Raw genomic sequence first — 26,092 nt, 5'->3', positions numbered from 1 at the left:
AGGCGGACTGGAAGACACACGCCATCATTGGTGGACTGGGCCACATCACTCGTAGGCCTGGCCACAGGCCACCAGTGGTGGACTGGGCCATAGACCATCAGTGGAGACCAGAAATACACAGACCATCAGTGGTGGACTGGCATTGGTCACAGGCTATCCAGTGGTTGACTGGAATACACAGAACATCAGTGGTGGACTGGGTCACATACCATCTCGGGTGGATTTTGCCACAGACAATCATTGGTGGCCTGGGACACACAGACCATCAGTGGTAGGTTGGGCCAGTGATGGACTGGGACACACCAACCATCAGTGATAGTCTGAAACTCACAGACGACCAATGGTAAACTGGGCAAGTGACCATCAATGGTTGAATGGGCGACATATCATAAGCAGTTGACAGGGATACCCATCAAAATAAGAAAATAAATGACTTGAGGTTGAAGCTGATTGCATATAACCCAACTGATTTTGAAAGTTTTATAATTAGTTCATAGAGAACATGCCGTGCTGAACGGTGTAAACGGGAGAAATTGTCGTCACAAAAAAATTCTAATGATCCAGCTAGAGTGCTGGCCTGACCCATAACCCACCTACAGTGCCCCATTAGTCTGATCCATGACTAATCAAGAGTGTCCCATTATATTCATGCGTGGCCTAGCGTCACTCATTACTCACCTAGCGTTTTGACCATGATCAGGCTTGACCTAGAATTTCCCACAATTTTTATGCGTGGCCTGACCTAACCCATGACCCATCTAACAATTTTTATGTGTTGCCTAGGTTTTTTTTTCGGTAATAAGCGTTGCTTGTTTCCGGTTTTAGTGATTTGGTTAGGCATTTCGGGTTTTTCGGATTTTTTCGGAAATTGGTCCGATTTAGATGTAGCTTGACATAATATATGTTACTGAGAGAGAGACAAAGAGAGAGAGAGAGAGAGAGAGAGAGAGAGAGTCGTACAACTGTGAATACCTATCAACGTGAAAGTGAAAGTGAGATAATGACAAGGAAATTATAACTGTAAATACCTATCAACGTGAAAGTGAGGTAATTACAAGGAAATATAACCGTGAATACCTATCAACGTGAAAGTGAGCTAGATAATGACAAGGAAATATTTTTGTCAATGAATGCTTTAGCCATGAGATATGCCTAAGAGTTCACATCACATCTAGTTTCGCTTTTGAATATTAATCTGATAATGTGTTCAAGCGAGATTCGGGGTACTTTTTAAACAGAATAATTATTTTAACTACCTCAGATTGAACTTGACAAATACATATTATGGATTATTTTAAGTATTTAACCTGGCAAATATACAGATATTGTTGTGATGAATAATTTATCTCTGTGAGGCGTATCTTGAAATGATTCGTTATTTATTACATGAACTATACACGCGAAACATCGTTGACGTTAGGAAGATGGGGGGGGGGGTAGGTAACAAGACAGCAAGTGGTATATTATTGTGGACTGTACTCCCTTTCGAACACCGCACAATCAACAATAAACCCTTAACACGGGCGATGCTCCAAACTGAAAAATAATGAAATATACTCGTATTTCGTGCATTTTCGGTATATCGTAGTTTTTCTGTATATAATAGTGGCTAATGTATTTTCCGCAAATGTCCGGTAGTTTTTAAGTTATTTTTCGGTGTCTTTCGGTAATATTTCGATTGTATTCGGTATATTTCAGTCTTTGTCGTCATTGGGAATAGTAAATATTACTCCTTTCATCCAGTAAACTTTAAAGAGAAAAACTTGGAACAAAAAGTAATAAGTACAACTGCGCAGTGTCTTGCTAATGTATATATTTTGTTTTGAGATCATCATCCAGTAATTGTAATTGTTTTAAAACAAGAATTAAAATCTCAAAGACAGAACAGTTTTTGAATATCTTAACGAACTAAATCTGCCTATTACAGGTCATTTTCTTGGTCTCAAATGTTATTTGTATTATTGTTTAGAGATTAATTATTTTCAAGACAAACCCATACTTACCTTTATAGGCTATTGGGTGACTGAGCTATTAAATTGATCATAACATGACGACAATTATTAAATCAAGGTTTTAATGTATAATTGCGACGTTGTTGATTGTAATCTACGTCACATCTTGTCAAAAATTAACTTCGCTCAGAATAAAGTAATTTGACTGAAATGCTCGATATAATATTCATATTACATTATCTATTTTTGAACTATTATAGTAAGATCGGTCAACTCTTTATCTAAATCTTACATGATGCACATTTAATGTATTAAACTATGAATTAATAGCCTCGGTAAACAGATAATAGATTTATTAATATATATTCATCTTTCCTTTTGTTCAGTATCCGTTTAAAGAGAGTTATTTTAAACTATATGGGTCAGGTGTTGTTTGAACATACAAACATATTTCATATTCACTACATTGTACAGTGAATGAGGTCTATGAGTAAGATGTATTTTAAAAACTTGACCAAGTAACCGTATTAACTTCTTTATTCTTTAATGTCCGTTGTGATACACAAATAACTAAACTTTTTGTTTCCTCTTACTCATAACACACACATTATTCATATAAAATCTGTAGGTTTCAATTATGAACTGGCTAAAAAGTTATAAACCTATCTGCGAAGGACTTGTACAAAGTCCATGGTTTCCATTTAATTTTCTGCATAGTCCCCGTTGAGGTGTACACAACGATCTTGCAAGGCCTGGGAGGCGGTCGGGAAGAAATTTTCTTCAGCCAACCTAAAAAAGGTCGTTCTCAGCTGAAATGGATACTAATGAGGTTTAGCTTCTTTAAATGGGGAAAACATTTGACACACTTTCCTATATGGTATATTCTTCCATTTCGTCCACGACCTTGGATATAAAAATACGTCAGACTGGCATGTATTTTGATAGTGAACCAGGATGTTTATGGTTCGCTCCGGGGGTTGGCCGAGAAGGTTCATGGGGATTTCCGACGCAGGACAGGGAGGTGCGGTGTATGAAACCGTACTAGTTCAGTGTTCATTATTTATAAGTGAACCTGGTAATCAATTTCGGTCCATAATTTTATTTTCTCTGGTTAGAAACTTTTCAGTGTGTAATGTATGACCTTGCCCCCAATCCGATTAAAATGCAGATCTATATTTCTTTCCGTTTTTGGCTTCAACTTCATGGCAAACTGGTCGGTTGTTCGTCAACTGTTACGCGCGCGACTTTTGACCATATTACGACATTCACTCCAATAACGTTTGCTTCGTTTTGTTTTCTATATCTCTACCCAACCGACTATTATTAGCTAATCTCTCATATCAGCCAGAACGTGGAATATTCAAGGACAGCTCCAGATCCTTTTGTAGTGAAGAAAAGTTAAACATAATGTGACCTGTGTTTTAATCAGAGTCAACTTGTCCCAACAGTGAACATGATTCACACACCCACGTCTATTTGTGCGGACATATTTTAATATCACCAATCCGAAACTCTGAAGAAAATTTAAAAAAAACTTTTCTTCTAACTATATGTGAATACCCAAAATAATAAGTTAATAGGTTAACACAAACATCAAATGTAGCAATAACCCCAATAATCCATTTCCGTTTGTAAAATAACGTTAGAGATCGGATATCTGGCTCATACATGACTGTTATGTTTATTTTCTCGAGTGTTGAAATATGGAAAAAAAGCAAAACAATGGCAAATTACTTATATGTTTTCGTGTTGATCTATATTGTAAATTCAGGTACGTTTATCTTTAAAACTTCATGTTTAAAATTATGTTGAGGAAAGAAACACAGTATTATAGTCCGGTCAAAACCCCAAACCCGTGACTATTTCTCGGGGAACAAGGTTTGATGATGATTTCTGATAGAAGGAACCCTAGTGAAGATATTTGTACTTTGATACCTCTGAAAATTCCAGGCTAACTCAAGGAGAGATGTTAATCCAAGATGGCAGCCATAAATGGTCTGAGATTTATCTTGGCAAAAGTTGTTGGAGAAATAACCTGTGTGATATAATTATCATTGTATAGCCTTTGTTGTTCTTCGAACACATTTTGGACAGTTTCCGAATCATCCAATATGACCGCCAAAATCCATTATGGCTCGAACAGTATTTCTAGCTTACTAGTAGCAATATACACGTGTGATATGTCATTTGGGTGGTTATAGGGGGCGGGGCGAGAAACACAAATATGCCATTTCAAAGCTGATAGAACTAATTTGAAAAGATTTTCACGATTTAAAGACTACACATGTAATAATAACAACCATAAATTCTTATCCTGTATTTATTACAGCCATCATAATACATCATAATGCACTATATTATAATAATGTATTCCGCAGTATGACTCGTTAATCAGGAGTCTGATTATTTTGAGTGATCTATCGGACTTACGCACTTATACAAAGAGCATCGGTGTGTATAGTAGTGACTGTTTCCGAATTGGGGCATTTATAGTCCTTTCAAAGGGTGTACGTGTAGGCAGTAAAGTCCCAACACATCTAAGGGTCAAAAACAATTTATGGATATCCCAGTAACGTAGTAACGATCACCCAAAGGTGACAAAGTTGAGAGTTAATCTAAAAGTAGTTGAAGAATTTTGATAAATAGTGGCATCAATGTAATTTAGCTTGCGGTTGTTGAGATTTAGTCTAATAAAATTGCTCGATCCCGTAGTTTTTGGAGGAAAGCACCTTGACAATCCTGGCAGTAGTTTATGGATATATCTGCAGACCATCATGAAATTTAGAAGAACCCCCTCTCAATTCCACGCCTCTGGTCCATTCCCTTCTCAGCTGAAAAATCATGGACAAGCATCACTCAATCAACATCACTCAATTTAAACGCAAGAAGGGTTTGTAGGAGTCGAAGATTTGCTCTATTAAGGTGTTGTTTAACAAATTACGCATTCATGTCAATGATAGTTACCAAAATACTCCAGTTACTTTCAGAAAAACTCGTATCTTTATCGTCTTAAGGTGAGCGTTACCACATTCCAGAAAAAAAACATTCAGCCATTATGAATAAGAGGCAGATCTTGTATAAAATATCTTGTATTTGACCCTTAAATGTGTTCAGACTAAGGTGCCTACACCCCTTTAAAAGACCATGAATAGTCCCAATTCCGATCCGCTCAGTGTCATTAAATAAAAAAAAAACTATTCAATGACTTGGAAGCATACAATTTGTAGTGTGTGCTACGCGAACTCCACTAGATCGCGATAGTTTTATGCAAAAGGTTAAAGAGCTATCAACCCTACATTATGCTGAACTAGAATCTAGAATCCACCATAGCCTCTTTGGAATGGGTAGAAAGTAGTGAATAGCCGATGCGCTATGTCTAATTGTTTAAAAGAACGTCTCACTCGATATCTCCCAAAAATAACAATTCTTCTCTATCTGAGTGACCAAGTCCCACAGATGACTCAAAATACTCGGAATCATAGCACATATTTTCTGAGATTTGAGAGTCGTACTGCGGAATAAATTATTATTATATATTGCATTATAATGTATTATGATAGCTGAAATATATGCAGGATAAGATTCATGGGTGTCTGGAACTATTAATTTATGGTTGTTATTATTACACGTGTAGGTTTGTAGTCGCGAAATTGCATAATTATATACTTTCTTCTTTCAAATCAGTTTTATCTCGCCCCCACAACCACTGAAATGACATATCACACGTGTATGTTGCTCTTGGTATTATAAGAATAATTTTCTGTCACCATTTTATATATTTTGGCGGCCGAATCGGATCAACCGTTGTGAATTGAATTAAAAACTGTCCAAAATGAGTCGAGTGACAAACAAAACATATCAAATGATATACGAGTCTTTTCGCCAATAATGTTTATCAAGTTTAATTTTAGACTATATTAAGCCGCCATCTTAGATTTTCGGCTCTCTTTGATGGCTGTCTGAGACTGTTTATGATTCTTGAATTGTTCATCATGCTCTCACTTTCTAGTAATATGGGAAGATGTTTTTGCACACTAAAATTTCAATCCTCTTGTGTAGTGACTAGTGGTAATTCAAAATTATTCTTAGGAATTTTGGCTTTTAGTTCTTTTTATTTGGGTTCCTCTAAATTAAGAGCTCAATCATTAGATTCATCAATAAATTTCTCGGGGTAATTTTGCTTTCGAAGAAATGCTTTCAGATCAGCTAGTCTATCCAGTTTTGTGTAGTATAGGAAACTATTATGCAGACTCTTTGCGCCAGATCATATGTAATATTTCGTTTTGTATGTGAGGGATAACATGATGAGAAATCAAGAAATTGATGAATATCGGTAGATTTATAATACAGGCTTGTTTCAATCATGAGTATCGGTAGGTTTATAATCCTGGTACGTTTAAATTATAAATTTATAAATAGTGTATTTTTGGATATATATATATATAAACCATTTTATTAAAAAATACGTTTCTCGACTTAATAGTCAATAAGTAACAGTGAGCCATTAATTTGATTAATTTTCTTAATCTATCCAGAGATTATTTCCACTCATTGTTCCTAAATTGTACCCATATACAATAGATTAACACACGTGTGTACATGTTTTCTGTTAGTTACATATGCTATGTAACCATAGACAATGGTAACAACTATAGACAATTAAAACCCCAGTGTTTCTATGTAAATATGTATAAATGGTAGTTTTGTGCCCAGCCCTGTGCAATGACATTATGTATGAATAGCACCAAGACGGGCGAAAAGTACTTTAAAATGTTAGAATATTATTAAACCAATGTTGAAATTATTTTGTGTTGGCATACCTTTTATCTTTTCATCGTTTACATGAAACATAGTAGTGCACCTTTACTGCTGTGCTAATATTTTTTGGGATATGATTTGGATACAATTTTTATATATTTGAAAAGCCTAATGTAAACCTTTTCAAATGTGACTTGGGTTTAAAAATATTTCCGAACCCTCTGAACAAGTAAATTAGGATGTAATGGATAATTTACACAACAGGTAGGACACTTAAACATCTAATACTTAGAATAAGGCTATTATTTATTTTCTGGAGCTGTCAAGCCAGAAAGAGTGTTATTGTAACTTTAAGTATGTGTTTATTTACAAATAATGGCACATTTTCAATGTTACAATCCCGTCGATGGTTGCGTGGTCGATATAAAAGTTGGGGTACCATTACAATGTCCAGGCATACAGCCGGTTTATTGTGTCAAAGTTCATATTGTCGGTGACGTTTATGTGCTGTTTGGCGTTATATAGTCGGAACATCTACAACAATTTGAGTCAATACAAATTTTAAACGTCGAACTTTACTCAAAAGATTATTTTTTACGTACATTTAAAAATGACAACCATCCGGAACTTTGGTATACAAAATTGAAGTGATCCACGTGCCAATTGAATCAACTTCATTATAACTGTGACCACCATATCAGCAGGATGTATTTTATTTATCGTTCTGAGACTTTTCAAAAAATACAATTTGGGTTGGAAAATTCAAAATGACGGCACTCCCGTAATTTTGGCGAGAAAATTGTGAAATTGTGATAATATGGAGTCCTAATAGAAACACATAGACATCAGGGTTGGATTACTAGAAACAGTTAAAAAGTGAAGCACACTGTTATCTGTATACATCTATGCCGTAAATACTGTGTATATTAAGCGCGTAGGATTTGACTTATACATAATAGGTTAATCTCCTACGATTATATTCTATAACATGCATGTTTTCTATGACATGTTCAAGATATTGAAATATTTCATGTTTTCTATACAGCATGAATCGCACATTATTTATATAAGGAAGTCGCATCTGTTTATTAAATATAATACATTTTCTTCTAAATTTCAGTTTTATCCTGTGATATTACTGACACAGAAATTGTTCAACAACATGACCTCGTGGAACTGTCTTTTAAACTGGACAAAATAACTGATGTGGAAGATATCTATGAAATACAGAAACCTGGTGGTAATGTGCTATACATGGGTTTTCCTGGCCAGTTTAAACTTTTAAAAATATGGATAAATGAATCAAATAGAATCAATGTAATAGTCAACGATACCAAGTTATTTACATTTCAACTAGAGAATGTGACGTCACAAGATGCTGGTGTATATTGTTGTACATCCGGAGGAATTATTGTACCTAGATGTGGTGTAAAGCTTATAGTTACAGGTAAATAGTGTTATTATTGTAGATAGCATAGTTACAGGTAAATAATGTTATTACTTTAGATAGTTACGACATTCACAGGTAAATATTGATATTACTGTAGATAGTTACCATAGTTACAGGAAAATAATGTTATTATTGTAGATATGGTAAACTTATATTATCCGGTTAATCATATCATTTTTTTTTATTCCATTATGATATTAACGAGATTGCTGTTCTTGCTCTAATATTTTCAAATTTTATAGTGCAAAATGAATATATTAAAAATTTCACTTAAATTGTACAATTTTCGAGAACAATTCCCATGATAATAGTGACGTCAGTTTGAACGTTTAACGAAATAGTAGCGCGGATAGTCTCATCCACTTAAATTGACCGCCATCCGATAGACTAGAAAGTTGATAATGGGCTTATTATGTGTATAAGTGTATAAATAATGATCTTTATATCATTTGTAGCCAGAAATAAATGACTCGCAATATGCAGATTTGTCTCTTACACGTGAACAAACTGGCTTGTTGTGTTATTAGGATAAGATGTTTCTCTAAATTATTATAGATAAACCAAATATTAGATTATCTGCACCACCAGAACAGCCAGTTCTACAACCAGTGAATGGCAAATTATTAGGGGAGATAAGTCTGACTTGTAATGCTACATCTACAACCATACCAACTGATCACAATTTACCTATGATATATAGATGGTTTAAACATGGTATATATTATGATAATGGTAGAATACTACAAGACAGAGATGTTGATATAACTGAAACAGGAGATGATATAATCTGTATAGCTACAGATGATCCAGGTTGTAAAATTACTTTAATAGATTTAACACATAGTTCTACATTAAAAACAGGTAGGCTCCTTTCTATCTCCTTTGCCTATTCAAAGTCTCGCTGTGTTATATTTGACTTAGTCGCAGTCCAGGGCTTTTATGATTACGGTTTGGCCAACATGGCGTATGCAAAAAGATATCTCATTTACGGAACTAAGACAGTACAACATCTCTAGCTTTAGATGTTTTTACTGTCATGACCACTTCCACCCTATTTTGTGTATTTTACTGTAGGTTAATTATGAAGATGACCAATTTTACAAAAATATATTGAATTCTCAAGATTTATATTAGACATATTTCCATGGTTTCATGGCTATATATTACTCGGATAACCATCACTGTGTACACATCTATTATTCGAGTACTGGTTGTGTCCTCAGATTCCCACAATAAACCCAATTATTTTATTTTATTCAAACACTGATTATACCCATTGTCTCCTCAGAATCTCAAAATAAACACAGGATGTCTGGCTTATCAGTTTTTTGTTTTAATTTTATCAGTTATCGGGGATACAAGATGTAAGGATGTTCTGGGTATCTCAGATAATTTTATTCTACAACCAGAATGTGAGTAGACAAACTTCTAATTTCATTCCATTTGCTATAATTTACATGTGTCACTTGGCGTTCCACTTCCGCGCCGTATACAAACAACTGTACTTTGGGTAACAATATGTAATTGTTAATGCAATTAACTTTAATTGGATAATTATCCAAAATATATATTAGAGATGGGCCATATGATACAACATTAAAGACGTATTATGTCAAGGCTAAATCTGCCCAATGCAAATTATTCGTTTGGCCTCAAATGTTATATAAATCAATAATTAAACATTTATTCACATGCCAAGCCCATAATCAACTCTCTAGAACATAGGATGGTTCAGATTTTCATCGGCTTTAACCTGCGCGTTAACAATTTAATTAAAAATGGATAATCAAGACTTTGTTTATTATCGGGATAATGGTAGCAATGAGTCTGTTTTTCAAACGGCCAAAACTCCGCACAGAAGTAATTTGACTGATATTTTCAACATATTCCAATGTCATGAACTGTTTTGTACCTATGAGAACGAGAACTATCATCTCTTTATCTAAATCTAAATCGTGCATAATGCATCTTTAAACTATGATGATAAAACACTATAAGTATATTACAGATGACCCATATCATACAACATTATACTATGCTGATAAACATATTATATTATACCCAGTCGTCAAATTTTCAGTGATCAATGTTTATGGGAAGGATCTGTAAAATATACACCATTAAACTATAACGTCAAAAAACTATTTATTATATTACAGATGGACCATGTAATACAACATTAATATATGATAATAGAAATCTAACACCTGGTGAAGAAATGGAGAAACCTGTAGGAGAAGAATTGTCTGTTAATTGTATGAATGATTGTTATCCAGCATGTAATATCAGTTGGTATAAAGATGGGCAGAGGTTGGGTTATAATCCACAACTCAATCTACAAGATGTACAAGAATCAGATGATGGAGTTTATACATGCACAGTATACAATATACATGCTACCAGAAATATTTATTTTATCCTAGATATATATAGTGAGTAATTTATTGAATATTAACTTACTAAATAATTTCATATATTCAGTTACTCAGTAGCTTTCCAATTAGCAATGGCCTTGTTCTTTAATATAATATGTAAACCGTTGGAATGATTGTGTGCATTACTGAAAAGCCAAAATGGCACCCTTCTGCATGATGACCAGTGGGGTTCCACAATCACAATTGAATCCAAGCCGGGACATCATATAGCGTTGGTATTTTGATTTAGTTTTCTTAATTAAATGTTAAATAACAAATCTGAGTACCTATGTGCTGAATGCTTGTGTAACCCCTGTCACCATACAACAGATATTAATTGTATCTTGTTAAACACAACACAACCACACCCCACCACTACAATCTGATATTAACAGAAAATTGTCGCGTATTCCAGTATATTTTTGGGATTGGCCTATTAAAGAAACGTCATCATGTAGATGTTATTGATGTGCCACTTTATATTGTATGTTTCTTAAAATATTAGCATTACCCCCCCCCCACACACACACACACACACACACACACACACACACACACTCCCCCCACACACACACACGCAACGCACCCCCCCCTCCACACACACACACGCTCACTTTTAGTACGTATCTATGTGCAATAGTGTATTGATGTTCAGAACGAATGTTTTGTTTTGTTCTTTTTGCCAGATGCCCCAGAAGAAACTGGTGGTCGAGGTGTTGTTGATATACGTGTTGCTGTGGGTCAGAACGTCAGTACAACCAAGACGATAAGGGCTTATCCACAACCATACATTTTACAAAATTCATCCATTAGCCCAGTAGGAACTGGCAGACAGTATATTAGTTTTGTGTTATTAAACACAACCATACCTCACCAGTACTACCTGATACTTACAGTTTATATTATAAACATTGACTATCTTGGGAAATATTGTGTCGATGTTCAGAATGAAGGTGGAAATCTGACACTATGTAATAATTTTAAAGGTAGGTAAAGAATTGGTTTCGATATATAGCCAGTTGCTAGAAAACGTATACTATGATATATATAATGGTTTAATGTTTACGTTTAAGTTGCTTTTACTGTATTGACAGACCCTGTTTGTTGTCCACCAAAAGTAAACTCAATGTCAAGTGATAATGTCACTCTAGTAGATGTTGCAGAAACGATAATAACACTAAGGGAGATAACTGGATATCCTAGACCTTCAACAGAAGCGGAATCGATGGTATTACCAGTAGGGGTTAACAGTCATTACCAATATATTAATTATACCCTGATTAATACAACTAAACCACATCATTATAATCTTAGTCTTTCTGTATATGTTGTTACCAAACATTACATTGGTAAATACTGTATTTACTTAAAGAACAAGCATGGAGAATTACCAGTTTGTCACACACTAATGCAGGGTGCGTATTTATTATTGTACTATGTTACGGAGCTATTCCATATCAAGCTAATTCGAGATTATATATTAGCAATGGGGGAAACCGGGGACCCCTGGTTAGGCAACCCGTCTGCTTGTCACGTACAAGTGCGGGATCCAAACTTTGCCACTTGACCCAATTCCAGACTTTTCGCCCGGACATGGCACTGACCTTTTATAACGTGACTATTTTTTGTAATCGTGCTAGAAGACCCAGTAGCTTCCACTTAAACAATTGGAGAAAAATCACAATATAAGTTTTTTAACGACACTGTAGACGTATCATAAACCACCAAGAAAAGTTAAATTATCAATAAGAACAAAAGAAGCGTACCATTTGAAACTTTCCACATACCGCCTAACTCTCCCCAAACCGTCCAGAGCAATATGACGAATACAAAAGTATCAATTCTTTATGAGTTAAAAATGAATCTTGCAAGTATTTTTAAACAAAAGGTTACTTTTTTATTACAGCTTCCAATGATGTAATTAATAATTCTACTGGAATTACAGCTACCAATGACCCGATTAATATTTCTACTTCTGGAATTATTATTAATATATGTTTTATAGGGTCATGTCTGTTAATAGGTGTCCTCATAATTGGTTTAATTTTTGTCAAGAACTATTTTAACCGTAAGTGATATATATTTTCATAATGAAATATATTTACCCGTTGCTTTATCATAGTTTTAATAGGACAAAGACTCACTCCATCAGGAGATCAACAAATCTTAACTATACAAACGGATGATCTAGATTGGAGACCTCTTCTTTGACACCCAAGTCTATTTCATCCGGGTGTTACGATTGAAATTGTTTTATCTTAGTTATAGGACGGCAAATGTTGATGTACTTCAATCTATTTACAGAGATGGCTGGCCAAAATAATTATGAGGAAGTTTCTATGCAACAGTTTTCTACAGATCTCACCACACCAGATATACACTAACAGGATACTCTTACGTAACAGAGAATCTTTAATTACATCTTCAACTCAAGTATCTTCCGATTATGAACGACCAGTTTCATTAATTGTCCCTCGACTACCAGATAATGATCAGCAATAAAATATAAACAATGGGTTTGAAGACAGCGTGGTGGAAGCGAATAATTGTGGTGAAGATTAGAATTTAAATAAGAATATGAAAGTGAATCTTGACATTTTTGTCGATTTAATTGTTTTATTTTATTTTATTTTGTTTTCTTTTCGCGATCATATGAATTTGTGTTCACATGATTCCGTGTCATGTCCTGATGCCAAATCAAATACTCTACATATTCACGTTTATGAACTACTGTGATGATACGGTTCGCCATGACAGTGAACACGTTTCGGCAATATGTATGTATTTTTAAATAACATGTATGAGTAATAGGGAAGATGGTTAATGAAAAAGGGAGAGTATTACAGATTCATATTTGTATTATATAACTTATTTCGTTCATACCGGTTAAAATACAGTTGTTTAGGAGTTCCAAAATATAATCCCGTCTTTAATATGGCCATATTATGTCATCATTCTGGTTCGTTTGTCAGGTCAGCCAAACATTCAAACCACGGATTTTTATTGAAGTAAAATTTGATTATATATATTATTCAGTACGCATATTGTCTATCAATGTTAAAGATTATGTTGTTTTCCTTCAATTAGCGGTTATTAGTATTATTATTATGTTTTGTATTTTTGTAAGATATCAGCATACCATGCTTATTATTTTTAGAAACATAGTATATAATATTCTCCACGCTTTCTTGTTTTTATACTTTTATTTTTACATAGTGGTTTTATTATCAATCTATTTTTCTAATTCGTTGTTTGCTGGTTCACAGCCATTTAGATCATCGTTTCCTAAAGTAGATTGACGGAATCACACTATTAGACGTTAATAATCATTTAATACATGCATCCATCTAGATAATATATTAGAGTGGTGAAATCACACAATGAGCCTTTAAAAATCATTTCATGTTAGGGCAAAGAATCCACCGCAACAAGGTAAATCATGGGCAAAATTGATGAAATAGACATCAATAAAGTAGGTTATTAGGTAACTCAATAAGGATTCCTGAAAAAAAAAAATAACCAACAATGTAGCAAAATGAAGATACAAGAGAATTTTGTAATATTATTTATATCTCTGTAATAGATGACTGCCTTCAACACGTCAGTCATTGGCTCAATGGGGCATGCATTGTTTACATAAGAGAGAGAGAGAGAGAAATGGGGTTTAACGTCCACTCGACACAAACTAGGTCATTTCGGGACTAACATAATGTTATGGTTTAATTTTATTTCAATAATTCGCTTGCGCGTAGGGATCTTTAACAGTGGGAGGAAACCGGAGGACCCGGAGAAAACCCACGATGTTGGACAGGGGACCCTACTCCTTCTCACGTACAACCGGGGATTCGAAACCACGCCAGTTGACTCAATGAAGGCTTTATGATACAGCGCGCACGTGCTAACCATTCGACCACCCAACCCCTTCTTTACATAAGACGTGTTATTTAGTTTAATTTAATGTGCACTAGGATGTCGTTCAGATTTTTGTTTTTAGAATATGCAATTATAAGTTTTTGTGTAAGAATTTTCGAGTGATTTTTTGGGAGGTCAGTATAGTGTTTTCTGATGAATTTGGATGCACTTGCTGCTGTTGTACAGGGGCTATTGCGCTAGCCGTATGAATATTCAAAACTGGGGATGGGGGGGGGGTCAATTTGTCAATCCAGAACTTTTCTCTCGTTAGCCTAATAAACGTTTTAATTTCTTCTGTAGTTTCAATGTCCTGATTTGGTTGGATGAAGTGGATTGTGACCGGTTTGTCTTTTTTGGTGACTATGACGGGTCACCTATGTCGAATGAGAGAGAGAGAGAGAGATTGAGAGAGAGAGAGAGAGAGAGAGATTGAGAGAGAGAGAGAGGTGTATTTTGGGGAACTCTATTCTTTGGTACCTTAATAGACGCACATATCTAAAAGCACATATTAATCTAATATGAGTAGAAATTGTTTTTCTAACTTCTATCAATTAGGTTTGGTGAAAGACGCGAACAGTCGTTTGTGCCTGCTTAGTCCACCCAATACGTTTTTTTTTATTCTTATTATTTTGTGGTTTGTGAATCAGTAATTTCTAATGAGGATCCCAATTTTTCAGAGTAAAGTAGCAACATTAATATTAATTGAAATGGGACAAAATTAAATTCTAATTCGTGTTTTTAATTTCTAATATAATGAGTAAGAGGTTAGGTTCCTTTAAATGAGAAATACATTTGACGCACTTTACTATATATATGGCCTTTGATATAAAAAACTTCCACGAAAAAAACCCAGTAAATAGCTATTTAACCTGGAATGTATTTTCCTACGTACTGTAAATTATTCGTTGTTAACAACTGATGCGAAACTAAACTAAATATTCATTCTGTATTTAGAAACACATCAGTTCAAAACAACAAATCTAGTCGTGATATCTTTGAGTGATATATGACTCCAGAATAATGCAGTGTAATGTATATAATTTCGGAAAAACATTAAAACTATGTCAGTTAAATATGAACAAAAAGCAGTCAATATACCTCCAATTGTTTTTATATTGTGTAGAAAACAGGAGGGCCTATATATTTAATGAAATTAAACTCCAAGGTCACACAGGCTACAAGCTCAGATTCGAGGTCATATTAAAGAAAATAATGACCCCACTCTCTAAAAATATCCTTATGTCAGAAATAATGACCTAGATCTGTGATGTCTATTTCATCAATTTTCCAACCGGTTACTGAGCAATAGTCATGATGATGTACTGTTCTGTGGTACATAGATGTCTCTAATGAAATGATTTTTAAAGTCTCATTCTGTGATTCCAACACTCCACTATAGGGAGAGAGAGAGTGAAATGAGTTTAACGTCCAATCGACACAAATTAGGTAATTTCGTTACTAACATATAGTTCAATTTTATTTCAATAAGTCGTTTACACGTATGGGTGTTGGTCAGTAGGGTGAGAAAAATCACGTGGTTGGATAGGCAACCCAACTCCTTGTAACATACACGAGTGGAATCGATACTACGCCACCTGACTCAATGACAGGCATTATGACCCAACATACACGCGTCAACCGGAAACCCCCACCCCCTCTACAATAGGAAAGAGTGATCTAGATGGTGGTAAGTCGGCAAACAAAAAATTAGAACTAATAGTAGAATAAAAAATATGGTGAGTTTGAGCAAAATCTAATTGAAAACAGAAGCATTATATGCAAATAAAAGTTTAACAATAAGCAAAAAATGAAATTATTATATACCTTGTTTCTAATGAAATGTTGATATCTTACATAAAAACATCAAATGGGAATACTAATAACTGATTATTGAAGGAAAACAACACCGATAGCAATATACCTACATCCTTATTGAATTACAGATCTAATTGTTTGAATTGTTGGCTGACTGGACCAACGAGGCAAAGTGACGACGGCATATTTAAGACCATATTCCTTCGCAGGTGTTTCGATTGATTAGCTTTAATCCCACTGAAACACTGCCATAATGAAAGCAAATTTCTGTTCCAAATTATGACTGGTCAATAGTCGGATTAACAACCAATGCTTAACTGCGTAACAGTGTCATTCGGGTGAAACAGAACACAAAAAAACGACAAGTATCATAATATAATAATTAATCAAATTGGACGTTACAAGATAATTTGATTAATATAAAATATTTGAATTATATCAATATAAACAAAATGAGAATTTAATCAATAAAAAAACAATTAGGATTCCATCAATTCCATCAATTCCATCAATATAATAAAATGAGAATTCAATCAATAAAAAAAGAAAATTCAATCAATGTAAAAAATGAGAACTCAATCAATATAAAATCAATATAAAAATGATAATCCCATCAATATTAAAAAAAGAGACTTCAATCAATATAGAAAAGAGAATTCAATCAATATAAAAAATGAGAATACAATCACTATTAAGTCAATATAAGACATGACAATTCAATCAATATAAAAAAAAATCAATCAATATAAACAAAGATGAAAATTCAATCATTATAAATAAAGAGAACTCAATCTATATAAACAAAGATGAGAATTCAATCATTATAAATAAAGATAATTCAATCTATATAAACAAAGATGAGAATTCAATCATTATAAATAAAGAGAATTCAATCTATATAAAACAAAATGTGAATTCAATCAATATGAGAAGTATATTATTTCCGAGCCAGCTGACCACATCTTTATTAAACCAGAAAACAAGCAGTTGTGTAATTATATCTATTGACATAAACTTTCCTTGATGGGTAGATTTAAACTAAAAATATTTTAGAGTTTAAGTAAAGCGTGGAATACACCCAAACACCAGCTTTGTCTAAACTTCAGCTTAACCCAAATGAAAGTTTGATAATGATCTAGGATCCTTAAAGAAATCTAATCTATCGCGTTCACACGTTTTTCGGCAAAGGGGGTGGGGATACCTTAGATAAGAATCGAAAGGCTGTGGATTATGAATATCGAGAGGGATCGATCACTATAATATTTCAAACCAAATATGAACAGATCCATAAACATAATAACCTGTATCCCGTTCATGAGGGGTTTTTTTTTTTGCAGACAAGGGGGCATTACTCCGGAACGAAAAGCTACTGAAACTTAATATCGATAGGTTGCATCCTCTCAGGCCCCAATGCTTCCCACCAAATTTGAAAAAAAAATCCGAACAAAAGGGATAGCCTCCGTAACAAAATGTAGCGGAACGCTGAAAAATCAATAGGGCTCATCCTCCAACCGAATGTGAAAAAAATTTTCGGCAAGGAGCGGAGGAAGGAAGGTCCGGAACGGAAGTTAACGGCACGCGGAATATCGATAGAGTCGGATGGACAGCTTGTTGTATGGATATGATCAGTTCTATTTTCATGACACCAACTGATGCAATAATCAATCAAATTCCGTTATATTAGACAATGTCATGTGGTGCATGAAGTCATATCTGATTAAAAATGTCTTCTTCTGTCGCTTCGAGTACTTTGACGTCCTCTAAAATTGAGTCTAAACCTATCCGCGACTGAATTAGCATATCTAATAACACTGCGTACGAAGCATGGACTTTGGAAGGAATAAAGGTTACTATATACCGAATAGAACCTTTGTGTCGTGTAAACATTGGTCCAAATATGTTGCATCCGACGGTTGTATGGATTGATTGTATCGTGTAAACGGCGCTTTAACCGTGTTCACAAGACAATTGTTGACGAGCGGAAACGTGGCGACATAAAATGGGGACTTATGATATAGAAATAAAGCAAATACGCAACTTTATATAATACAGAATGTAATTACATCAAAGCATAGAGTAAAGCCTACATCATAATTGAATTATTAAAAATGTCATCTTCACAACATCTCCCCCCCCCCCCCCCCAAAAAAAAAAAAAATAATAATAAAAAAATTGAAAAATCCGGGAACTATTGAAAAAAATTATTTGATTTCACGACGATATCTTAAAAAAATAAATGAAATGGGGTTTAACGTCCTACTGTTTTGCTCCGAACTGGGCTAATGAAGATGGGCATACGCCATACCATACAGTGTACTATGATGGAAATTTTGCCCAGACAGCGGCACTACGGCCTACTCTCATATCGAATCCCAACTGTCTGTCAAGGGATCGTTTACGTGCACGCCAATGTGTACACGGGACCTCGGTTTTTCGTATCATCCGAATGACTAGACAGCTGTCCTTGTCAGGCCCTTCAACCTACATCACTGACAAGGGGGAACCACGCCGGAAAATCAGGATGAACATTCTCGGCCAATGCAGGGATCGGACATCCGACCTCCAGACTAGCGAGCCAGCGTCTTACCCACGATTTTTATGGGATAAATGTCATTTAAACAGGAAGTCTGACAACTCATAACTGCAGTACAAACAAATGATCTAGATTTGAGATCTCCCTTAAAATATAAGGATATACCAGTATAAACATTAACAAAAGAAGCAAATTAAATTTACAAAAAATATAATATTATGTGGGATGTCTAACGAAGGGTGTTTAGACAGTCTTACTTATTGTCTTCATCGTGTTCGTTTAGTTTCTCATAAGAGTTTGGTCTTTGGTTCATCGTTTGTCTATCAAGTCTTGTATATGGTAATGTACTGGTTTCTGTATAGATGCATTTAGGAGAGGTATGGTCAACATTCTGTGGTTTACCATTTAAATTGAGTTGCCGATACAGATTTAGTTGTGTGATACGGGTATCTTTACTAAGTTTTTCATAGACATTTGGTACTGATGAGGGAGAGTTCATGCACAGGGAAGCTGAATTGGTATCAATAAAACCATCATCACCAGAAACAGTGTCACCACCATCCACTACCCCGTCGTTTATATTATCTGGTAGTCCGTGGACAATTAATGGAACTGGTCTTTCATAATCGGAAGAAGTAATTAAAGATTCTCGGTTACCTAAGAGTATTCTATTAGTATTTAATGTGGAGAGATTTGTAGAAAACTCTTGCATGGAAACTTGATCATAATGATGTTCCAGAGGAGTGGATCTTGCATTGGGAGCAATTCCTGTAAATAGATTGAATTAAAAATAAGATATGTTTAGTTTTTTTCAAATCTAGATCAGTTATGAGTTGTCAGACTTCCTGTTTAAATGACATTTATCCCATAAAAATCGTGATAAAACGAAAATATATGAAAGTATATATCACTTACTGTTATAATATTTCTTGGAAAATACTAAACCAATTATAAAGACAGCTGTTATTAGACAGGGCACAATAACACATATAATGATAATAATTCTAGAGTCATCTGTAATAAAAATAGTAACATTTTGTTAAAAAAAACTGGCTAAACCTCACAGAGGTTCCTTTTATTCTCAGAGAATTTAAACAGGTTTATATGAATATTGCTCTGGATGGGGATGGGGAGTAAGACGTTATGTGGTGCGATAAAGATTAAAGTATTTAGATTTTTGGGCAAAGTTTCAGATGGTACGCCTCTTATGTTCTTATTGATAATTTAGCTTTTGTTGCAGTTTATGATACGTCTACAGTGTCGTCAAATGACTTATATTTTGATCTTTTCCCATTGATTAATTGGAAACTAGGTCGTCTAGTACGATTACAAGTAGTCACGTAATTAAATGACAGTTCCATGCTCAAGTGAAATGAATAACACGTGCGCTTAACATTAAAAGGTCTGACTACCGGTCAAGTAGCGTGGTTTCGATCCCACACTTGTGTGTGACAATGATTGGGGTTCTCACCACACTGCTAATTTATAATCTTAGGGTAGTATGGAATAGCTCTGCAATATAGTACAATAATAAATACAAACCCTGCATTAGTGTGTGGCAAACCAGCAAGCCTCCATACTTGTTCTTTAAGTAAATACAGTATTTACCAATGTAACGTTTGGTAACAACATATACAGAAAGACTAAGATTATAATGATGTGGTTTAGTTGTATTAATCAGGGTATAATTAATGTATCGGTAATGACGGTTAACCCCTACTGGTAATATCATCGATTCCATTTCTATTGAAGGTCTAGGATATCCAGTTATCTCCCTTAGTATCATTATCTTTTCACCAACGTCTACTCTAGCGGTGTTATCGCTTGACATTGAGGAGATATCTACTGGTGGACCACAATCAGTGTCTATCACTCATGTAAAAGTAAATTAAAGTTAAACATGAAATTATTACATATGTCATATTTTACTATTACTAGCAACTGGATTTTAAATTACTACATAAGGTCAGATTTCCACCTTCATTCTGAACATCGACCACATATTTCCCAAGCTAGTCATTGTTTATAATATCAATTGTAAGTATCTGTTTTTTTATTAAGATAAATTTAATATATGTTGTATAATGACAAGACGTGGATAAGCTAATGTCAGAGATGTAGTGTCATCACAGTATCATCACGAACAATAACGTTTACCCGTCTATATTTAATGAATTGTTAAATGCGATTGTTAAAACAAAACAGGGCTTTCTTGCAGTGTTGGAGTCATTTTCAATTTTCAATGTTGCACACAGTCATTCCCACCTTTTGCATATTACAGATCAAGACTTATAACTACATATGGAGAATTATTTAGTAATTTAATCTTACTAAATTACTCGTTATGTGGGATAACAGATATATATATAAACCTTTGTATGTTGTACACTGTGCGTGTATAAACTCTATAATCTGATTGTTGTAGATCGGGTAGATTGAGTTGTGGAACTTAATACACCATTTAGCCTAATCTATACCTACCCTTTAAATCATAACATAACATCCGTTTTCCTTCTTCGTTCTGAACATAAATAAAATCAATGGTTGATTCTATGTCATCGGCTAACAAAGAATCATTCATAAACCAATTTATACAAATATCCCTGTATTCAGCAACACATGAATATATTATAAGTCTCGTTGAATTTATGATTCGATTTTCGCAATGACGATAGTTGTATTACACGAATTCAATCTTATGCATTTAATAATATATTAACATAATATTTTAGCCAAATTTATACCTACCCTCTAAATTATAGCATAAGTTCAGTGTTCCTTCTTCGTTCTGAACATCAATACAATACAGGCCTGTATATTCTGTGCAATGAACATCAACTCTTAGTTCTACTTTGTAATGGTGGGATTTACTTGTGTTTATTAGATTAAAATTGATATGGTCTCTATCAGTTCCATTTGGTGCTTTAATAGAACCATGTACAATGATAGGAACTGGATATGCATATATTGTCTTTGTTATAGTGACGTTGTTCCCTACACCAACACCATCAACACCTTGACCACCTGTTGTTTCTTCCGGTGCATCTGACAATAACAAAATGGACAATTAACTATAAAACTGGAAATATTTGACCTAATATCCGACATCATGCCACATTTCCTTCCTCATTCTGAAGATCGGTAAAACATTTCACTAGATACTTAAAGTATACTTCGAGAACTTTGAGAAGTGGTCATTCTGCTTATATACATGAAAACCAAAAATAAATATTTAGTCCTTGTTTGTATGAAAGATGTAAAATGAAATAGATACAATTTACAATGGCGACCATTCAGGGCAGAGCTCTATTCGAAAAGTAGATAGTTCTCTGTGTGCCAAATGGGTAAAATTAATATGCTTTATGTAAGTTCTGACGGGTGTATAAGTCCTCGATAGATTTCTTCATCAGAATCTTCCGAATTTTTAATGTGATGGTAAAACTTATCCGCATAACTTGCGATGGTAGTGTACTTTTGAATGTTCAACAATACATATTGATAATATTATATTTTAGAACAAGGAACTTTAAAATAACTTCAAAGGTTAGATAGCTCTGGGAAAAGTGATGTCATACACTGTTTAGATGTTGATAAATATTTGAAATTGGTTTCAATATTATTACTCACGTTTGAGGGCTAGAATAAAAGATATATTTGTGATACCATGTATATTGTATAATGTACATGTATAAACTCCATCATCTGATTCTTGTAGTTCTGGTAGATTATCACTCAAAATCTTCCCATCTTTATACCAACTGATATTACATGCTGGATTACAATCACTCATACAATTAACAGACAATTCTTCTCCTACACGTTTCTTTATTTCTTCTCCAGATGTTAGATTTCTATCATCATAGATTAATGTTGTATCATATGGTCCATCTGTAATATAATTATAATGTTTGGTCACTATAAATTAATATTATAGCATTATATTGTTTTATCACGATAGACTAATGTTATATTACTGTATATCGTTCGTCTGTAATATAACAATAGTGTTTTGTCATCATAGTATAATGTTTCATATTATGGTCCATCTGTAATATATTTATATTGTTTTTTCATAATAGTTTAATGTTTTATCTTAAATATATGGTCCAACTGTAATATTATGTTTTCCCAAGACACACGACCTCAATTTCTGATATTAATAATGAGTAACGTGTTCCGTATAATGTGCATATTCTATGCACATGTTTGCCCCTTAGCAAAAACTATATAACGGATTTTATTACATCCATTAATATTTTGATATCTGTTCTACATAATAGTTATTTTTACTCAATTACAGACCCTCGGGTATAATGCGACATCCAGTGCCAGCGTTGATTCTGGAACCGTTAAGATATGAATCTTACACCCTTAATCTGCATCGGGATGTCAAATGACTCATTTTAAATATGTGACAGATATAGCAAATATACGAAATTCAAGACAGAATGAATACTTTAAATGTGTGTACTCACATTCGGGACGAAGAATAAATTTGTTTGAGATAGCCAGAACATCTTTACACCATTTATGTTTCTTAACAACTAAAATGAAGCAAAAATAAAAACATTGAAAAGCAAGCAAACAGTGTAGTATAATCAGCAATTGACTAATAGTGTAATATAGTCAGTGTGATATAGTCAGTATTTGAATAATAATTGTGTACACGACGGGGTCTATATGGGTAAAGTATTGTCTATTATACCCAGTATTGGAATAATAATTGTGTACACGATGGGGTCTATATGGGTAAAGTACTGTCGAGAAACCATCGTAATTATATCTCATATAAAGGTTACGTTCCATATAATTACTTTTGTAAAATTGGCAATGCTATAAAAAATAGATGAACTTGTAAATGTGGCATTAATCATGCAATGTAGAAATATGATCAATGGGTATGAAGGTAGTACAGTTGAAGCCTGGGATCAGAACTACTGCAGTTACTACCTTCAATTCTCCTTTTAAAACAGACTATCGTTTATAAACGCATTGCTCAACAGAAGGTATATATATAAATGTCCCGAAATACGAATTTGAGACAAAAAAAAAACGTTACCAGTCAACGCCCACAACATCGATATCGCCCGACAGTCGATAGGGGCTATCACATATTTATTCTTTTGTGGGTAATGGGAGCCTTTATATTACATTGTCAATTTCATAACTTTTGTGAAACAGGCGCCATAAATCTATAGGAAATTAACATAAATTGTTAAAATTCGCCTCGTCCTCTCCCTAACGTAAACAATATATAAAGAAGTTACTAAATGAATTCGTCTCACTAATGTAAACAATGCAGAGTGTTTGCAATAATTTGCGCACGACGGACAAAAGGACCGACGGCGGCGACAGTATATAAACTATTGAAATGAATTTACCTGTGTTCAGTGTAGAACCAGGTGTTAAATCCTGTAAACTTGTTTTACAATCTGGATCATCTGTAGCTATACAGATTATATCATCTCCTATATCAGTAATATCAACATCTCTATCTTGTAGTATATAACCATTATCATAATATATACCATGTTTAAACCATCTATATATCATAGGTAAATTGTGATCAACTGGTTCGGTTGTTGATGTAACGATACACATTAGAGTTAGCTCCCCTAATAATTTATCATTCACTAGTTGCAGAACTGGCGGGTCTGGTGGTGCAGATAATCTTATACTTGGTTTATCTGTAATAGATACCAAATATATTTTATCCTCAAAGCACAACCAACCAGATTGTTCAAAAGGTCACAAACATTTACTATATTAATGCGAAAGCTGCAGCTATTATTACTTTAGTCATTATTACTGTATTTATATCTTACCAAAAACAGAATAAATAACACGTTGTTCAGTTTAAAGTATATCTTGGACTTGTACAACTCGACTATATTATGAGTACGTGTATGATAATGTTAAATTCGATGAATGGAATTGAATCTCCATATTGAAACAATAAACAGATTGTTATAACCTTAACCCTTTTTCGCTGAACGTTTAACTCTGTGCACGATAAACATTGTCGGCAACAAGTGGTTATCTAAGACCCCAGACATAAATTGTTTTTTGGTTGCATAATTGTATTCAAATACGATCAAACTACAGCTTCATATAAAGACTGAAGAATAATCAATCAGAGTAAAATAAATAATATATTTAAGGTATTAACAGTGGCGATATGAATTATAAGGTATTTTTGAAACCATACAAATAACTCAATTGTCATGAACCATGTAGAAACAGTCTTTTGATGGGGTTGGTAGAGTACCTAGATTTGCTTTCAGATCTAGATTACTAGAATTACCAACACAATATCATCAGTAAGAAAGATTCCAAATACAAAGCTAGCACCGAACGCAGAACAGATTAGACACATGTAGCCAGCAAAATGTTGAAAGGAAAGGGAGTTTGGTCCAGAAGACCCCTTGTGTCCGATAATATAATACTCGTAGTTTCTTGTCAAATGATGAATATTGCCACTGCCTCATTTCCGTTCTATTTGCAGCATTATTCTCGACATTCAGTAGCTGACAATGTATAAAATTTTCGCTAGGCAATTATGAACCAGTTCCCCACAAACGTTAATGATATGGTCGTAGGGTCCCGAAATAGCACTTGTATACGGACAAGGACTAATCAATATGATTCAAACAAGTGGTGGAAATATTCTGGTGTCTATTGGAACCGAAAGTACATCGTATGTGAATAGAATGAACAGAAATAACGTTACAATATTTACATCGTTATCTTTAATAAAACTACTTACGTGGTTTGAACTGAATATCTACAATAAAAACATTACTTGCCTAGAACTACAAGTTCCAAACCACAGCCATTTACGACCTTACGATCTACGTATTCTACTGTAACAACATTATTTACGACCTTACGATCTACGTATTCTACTGTAACAACATTAATTACCTGTGACTATGGTAACTATTTACAGTAGTAGTTTACCGGTAACTATATGGTAACTATCTACAGTAGTAATATTATTTACATGTAACTACAGCAATATGACTATTTACCTGTAACTATGAGTTTTACACCACAACCAGGTACTTTAATTCCTCCAAATGTACAACAATATACACCAGCATCTTTGTATTCAACAGCAATATGACTATTTACTTTGAATATGGCTATGGTAACTATCTAACGTGATAAGAGTATTTACCTGTAACTATGAGTTTTACACCACAACCAGGTACTTCAAGTTCCCCAGATGCACAACAATATACACCAGCATCGTGTG

The 26,092-nt window shown here is 34.0% G+C and overlaps 1 long non-coding RNA gene and 1 other non-coding gene across 2 annotated transcripts; one reads left to right on the top strand and one right to left on the bottom strand.

The window, feature by feature from the left end:
* Positions 1 to 11,672: 11,672 nt before the first annotated feature.
* LOC126830099 (uncharacterized) lies at positions 11,673 to 13,658 on the top strand. Its single transcript, XR_008789133.1, has 3 exons — positions 11,673 to 11,989; positions 12,481 to 12,642; positions 12,879 to 13,658. It is a non-coding gene; the product is annotated as an uncharacterized LOC126830099 (transcript).
* A 7,994-nt stretch (positions 13,659 to 21,652) lies between these two features.
* Positions 21,653 to 24,259, bottom strand: LOC126830450 (uncharacterized). The gene is made up of 3 exons (XR_008788946.1): positions 24,216 to 24,259; positions 23,310 to 23,378; positions 21,653 to 21,879 (listed from the first exon to the last, which is right to left on the bottom strand). It is a non-coding gene; the product is annotated as an uncharacterized LOC126830450 (long non-coding RNA).
* Positions 24,260 to 26,092: the final 1,833 nt, after the last annotated feature.

Source organism: Patella vulgata, chromosome 8, assembly GCF_932274485.2.
Source record: "Patella vulgata chromosome 8, xgPatVulg1.2, whole genome shotgun sequence".
Lineage (NCBI taxonomy): Eukaryota > Metazoa > Mollusca > Gastropoda > Patellidae > Patella > Patella vulgata.
This window is presented reverse-complemented; position numbering and strand designations above follow the sequence as displayed.